General features: G+C 46.7%; 1 non-coding gene across 1 annotated transcript; it reads right to left on the reverse strand.

Annotated features, from left to right (window-relative positions):
• Positions 1-4,662: 4,662 nt before the first annotated feature.
• Positions 4,663-4,792, reverse strand: LOC126012630 (small nucleolar RNA SNORA51). The gene has a single exon (XR_007497079.1). It is a non-coding gene; the product is annotated as a small nucleolar RNA SNORA51 (small nucleolar RNA).
• Between the last annotated feature and the right edge of the window lie 918 nt (positions 4,793-5,710).

Below are 5,710 nucleotides of genomic sequence, written 5' to 3' on the forward strand. Positions count from 1 at the left end.
GAATCCAGAAGAGTGGTGCAGTTTGATAGAAAACGCCGGTAGGTGCAAAGGTAGTGGCAAGGATAATGAGTTGAAGGGGTTGATCAGGGTTGTAGTAGGAGAGAGACTGTGTCTGGATGGCCCTTTCAACAAGTGTGAGAGCCTGTTTTGCTGCTGGGGTGAGGCTACGAGGGGAAGTAGGGTCAGAGTCTCCTTGGAGGAGATCAGTGAGTGGTTTGAGGTCCCCGGTGGAAAGCTTAAGATAGGGACGGAGCCAGGTAATATCTCCTAACAACTGTTGAAAGTCATGGTAGGTTTTTAGATGTGAGGTACGAAGCTGAAGCTTTTGAGTACGGACAGAGGAAGGGAGGAGCTCAAAACCTAAGAAAAGATGGGGAGGATGAAGTTGAATTTTATTTTTGGAGATGGAGAAGCCATGGGCCTGAAGGGAGGCAACAAGATGTTGAGCCGCTTTAAGAAGTGCAGCTTCATCGGGGCCTAGAAGGAGGATGTCATCCATGTAATGATAGAAGGTGATAGAGGGATATAAGGAACGAAAAGGATTAATATAGGAGGCAACATAAACCTGGCAGAGTGTTGGACTGTTAGCCATTCCTTGAGGAAGCACCCGCCAATGGTAACGGGCAGCGGGACCAGTAGCATTAATCGGAGGGAGAGAAAAGGCGAATCTAGGACAGTCGTGAGGATCAAGGGGGATAGAGAAAAAGCAATCCTTAAGATCGAGAATGATTTTATGTGAATTAGCAGGAAAGGCTGTGGGAACAGGTAATCCAGGCTGAGTAGCCCCCATGGGATGCATGGAAGCGTTGATGCGTCTGAGGTCGTGAAGGAGCCTCCAAGACCCAGACTTCTTTTTGATAACAAAGATGGGGGTATTCCAGGGGGAAGTGGTAGGTTCAATGTGACCGGCAGCAAGTTGTTCTTGAACAAGGGAGATGGCGGCAGCAAGTTTTTCGGATGTAAGGGGCCATTGAGAGACCCAAATAGGGTCATCAGATTTCCAAGAGATGCGGAGGGAAGGTCGAGGGTCAGGTGAAATTGAAGGAAGGGAGGAGGAGGCAGGAGGTTGATTGAAAAGGGCATAGATAGAAGGCCGTTTAGGGGCAGAGGGGAACCCTAAACCTTGACGGCCAGAGCGGGGAGAAACTGAAATTGGCTTGGTGACACCCTGAAGATATTTGCCAAGACCCTTAGAAGGAACATAGCCTTGAGCAAGCATTTGGTCAAGGACATGCTTGTTTCTGCATTTAAGCAGCACGAGGCCCATTTGATCCATAAGATCTCGACCCCATAGGTTGATGGGCAGATCAGGAATGACATAAGGGCGGACAAAGCCAGTATCACCATCCTCATCCTGCCAGATTAACCGGTGGGCGCTGAGCTGAACCTTTTTAGCGGTACCGGCGACCCCAGAGATAGGGTCAGGAGAGGGACAAAGAGGCCAATCAGGAGGCCAATCCAAAGGAGAAAAGCAGGTGGTATCAGCCCCGGTATCCAAGAGGCCATGGAAGAGGCGGCCCTGGATGGTGAGGGAAAGGATAGAAGAGGGGCGTTCGCGACAGATGGTTTTTATCCAATAAACATCAGAAGAACCGGGATGAGTGGCGCCCCGCGGTTGGGGCAGGGCAGGCAGCTCCACCGCTAGGGGCAAGGGAAGAGCTTGGGCAATGCGAGTGCCGGGGACGACCTGAACTGATTTAAAAGGAGCGGTAGCATTAAGAAAAATCTCACCAGAGTAATCACCATCAACGATAGAAGGAGAGATGATAAGACCATCAATGGTAGAGGAAGCGCGACCAATGATCATGAAAAAATAACCAGGAGGAGGTGGTCCATAAACACCGGTAGGAATAGAGTAGACACCACCCTGAGGAGTTAATAAGAGGGGGGTGGCGGAACACAAGTCAAGTCCTGCTGAACCGGGGGTGGCCCGGAAGAGGGAGGAGGTTGAGGGTCGCAGTTCTGGGTTTGGGAGGGGAGGCGCTGATAGTGAACTTGGATTTGGCGAGAGGGAGTCCCAGTCGTTCCCCCAGTGGCTGGGACAAAAGGAATGTGAGGCTGTTGGTGCGGGGTCTGGGGGCGACCCTTGCCGGAGTTTTTTGACTGGCCTGGGCGCTGTTTCAGGAGTGGGTTTTCACCCAGAAAATTTCCCTCAATGTCAGTGATAGCGCGACAGGAGGATCTCCAGTGGCGCCCGCGCCGACAGCGGGGGCAAAGGGAAGGGCGTTAAGGAGGGCAGGGTAAACCTGAGGAGGACTAGGGGACTGTAGCTTAGAGAGAACTTGATTGAGAGAAGAGCAGAGTTTATCAATGGTGTGCTGGAGCTGTGAGGCAGTGGAGGGAGGAGAAAAGCTGTGGGAGGGAGCAGGGGGGTCAGACGGGGAGCGGGCAGTGTAAGCAGCAGCCGCTGCGTCAAGCGTGGCTGCGTCTTCAGGAGAGAGGTGGTCGGGAGAAGGAGCCTGAGTAATGGCAACGAAAGAGGACGAGGCAGAGGAATCTGCAGGAACAGGGGCGTATGGCGGGGGCCGAAAGGTCTCAGGCGAGGGGGACATGGGAGAGGAGGGAGTATGAGAACGTGAAGCATTAGTAAGGATAGCCTGTCCCTCTTTGATGATAGCGGCGCAGGAGGAAGAGATAGGAGCTGCAGTAATAAGGCCATCGAGGAGTTTCCAATATTGAAGAATGCAGTCCTTAAAAGCAGAATCATTTTGTGTGTTACAAAAATCCGTCAAATCCTGCCCAATTTTCAACCAAGTGGAAGGGCGATCTTAGGGGCGGTAAACACAAACCAAGGGGAAGCTTTATGAAGGATGTTTAAAAATTGATAAAGGTCTGCCTTAGAAACATGAACCTTCCTGGATATAAGTTCATCCTGAAGGGATTGAACGAATTTTTCCTCGGTACTGAGTGTAGAGCCCATAGCGAGAAGAAAGAGGAGGGAGAGGAAAGATATATGGGGTCCCAACGGACGAGAGGCCAGAAGGCGGGGGTCGCCTGGGAGGGAGACGAAGAGTCACCCTGAGGGATGCATGCATGAAATTCTTAACGCGTCTGCGCAAGGGAAACTCACCCTTCACGGAAAGAAAAGGGAGACGCGGAGAATTCCCGGGAACGACCGGCGACGAGGGAGAAGAGCAGGAAAACCACGTTGGGCGCCAGATGTGGCTCCCCAGAGGGGACCCCTATATCGGGGGCCCTATCCTACACTGGCCAGCAGTGAGGAAACCTGTGGAGAGCCACACAACGTGATAGGGTTCGTGCTCTTCTGAGTACCTGTGGAGGCAAAAGTTAGTAATGACTCATGAGATCAAAAGAGAAATCAAGAGTAGTTTTATTTCAGGCAGGATGTGATTATATACTTTTCAGCGATGGGGAAGCGGGGGTAGGGAAAGGCATGGCTATCACCAATCATATTTCGCCAGATTAGTCTTTTGCTCACAGCCCTCAGTAGAGCCGGGTGAAGTTAGTGGGGCTGAGTGAAAAAACCACAAATCACGGATGTCACGTACACATTTTCAGATGACAGTTACAGATTACCAGAGACCAACAGTTAAATTCTTAAGTAACATGTTGTTCTTTATGCTACTGATGTAAAAGGTTTTGTTACTGGTACTCATAAACCTGTATGACACTATTTCCTTTTTCATGGCCATGATTTCTTGATCACAGTGAGAACTGGCAAGAACTGTTTGTCCCTGACATATTTTTTTTTTTTTGAGCTGCGTATATCCTGTTGGCCTGTCCTTTGCAGACTTTCTGGTTTCGGTTCCCATTCTTCACAATCAGGCAGGCATGAAGGCAAGCAGGCAATGCATAGCAACACTGGGGGAGTTCTACTCTCCCGGCTCCTCACAGTTCTTTAATGAAATAATTAAATAAAAATTTTGTCTCACACATGTGAGTAATTCAATTTAATCAATATATTAAATTACTGTATCTTATATAGTCTTAGTATATGTTGTACATAGCATATATTAATATGTGTATATATCTACATTTCTTTTTACTTTTATTTATCCAAATTGGATGTGATTCAACATATTCTCTTGCTTTATTCTAAAGGAAGAAATACTCACTGATCCGATTGCACAATTTCATTGTGAAATTGTAAAGAAGACATTAAATTTTTTCTTCCTTCTTTTTTCCAAATCATAATCATTGTTGTTGTTTTTAATTAATGCACCAGGATTTACAAAGTTATTCAGAGTTGAATTTTTTTTTTTTTTTTGGTTTTTGGGCCACACCCGGTGGTGCTCAGGGGTTACTCCTGGCTGTCTGCTCAGAAATAGCTCCTGGCAGGCATGGGGGACCATATGGGACACCGGGATTCGAACCAACCACCTTTGGTCCTGGATCGGCTGCTTGCAAGGCAAACGCCACTGTGCTATCTCTCCGGGCCCTCAGAGTTGAATTTTTGACATACAATGTCTCAGCACCAATCCCACCACTGGTGAGAGAACCATATATTAATAGGTATATTTTCTTTTTTTATATATATATATTAGTAGGTATATTTCAATATTTTGTCTCTGGGGGCCTGAATGTTGGCGCAAGCGGTAGGGTATTTGCCTTGTACACACTAACCTAGGATAGACCACATTTTGATCCCCCAGGGTCCCATATGGTCCCCCAAGCCAGGAACGATTTCTTTTTTTTTTTTTTTTTTGTCCCCCAATTCACAATACAGACCAGGTAAAGAGCCTTGGTTTAGGTGTATATGGGGTGCATTTACTGTACTCCTCTTTCTATACAGTCTGTAAAGAACACAGCCTGTGGTAAGAATTGGGAGACCAGAAGCGATTTCTGAGTGCATAGCCAGAAGTAACCCCTGAACGTCACCGGGTATGGCCCACCAAAATAATAACAATAATAATAATAATAATAATAATAATAATAATAAATAATACAATTGTCTCTGGGACCACAGAGATAGCACAGTGGTAGCGCTTTGCATGCAGCCAACCTGGGACAGACCCAGGTTTGATCCCCATATGTTTGATCCCATATGTTCCCCTGAGCTAGCCAGAAGTGATTTCTGAGCACAGAGTCAGGAGTAACCCCTGAGCATCACCAGGTGTGGCCAAAAACCAAAACCAAACCAAAAAAAAAAAATTTTTTTTTCTCTGATCATGCAATAGTATCCATAGAAGGTTGGAATACCATGCCATTTCCTGGAGTTTAAGATGTTGCATTATTTCATCAATCATTTGTTTTCAGCAAATGAAACTCTAAAACATAAATTTGAAAAAGTAAACTCTAAAAAATTGATTTGAAATGTGAACCTTCCCCCAAAAAGTTGACTCTGGGTTTGATCCCTGGCACTTGCCCCACACAAATACACAATGTTTTTCTTGTAAATAAAAATATGTCATATTAAGTGCTTTACCATGGGGCCAGAGAGATAGCATGGAGGTAAGGTGTTTGCCTTTCATGCAGAAGGTCGGTGGTTCGAATCCCATCCTGAGCCTGCCAGAGCAATTTCTGAGCATAGAGCCAGAAGTAACCCCTGAGCGCTCCCAGGTATGACCCAAAAAACAACAACAAAAAAGTGCTTTACCATATATCTAGGTTTTCAGGATTACTAAGGATTTATAGGCCCTCATTAAAAACTTAGCCTGGACTGGGGACATGGTTCAGGGGTAAAGCCCATACTCTGTACCCAAGATTTGATGCCCTATACCACACACATAAAAAGGAAATTGAACTCTAA

The sequence above is a fragment of the Suncus etruscus genome, chromosome 6 (assembly GCF_024139225.1).
Source record: "Suncus etruscus isolate mSunEtr1 chromosome 6, mSunEtr1.pri.cur, whole genome shotgun sequence".
NCBI lineage: Eukaryota > Metazoa > Chordata > Mammalia > Eulipotyphla > Soricidae > Suncus > Suncus etruscus.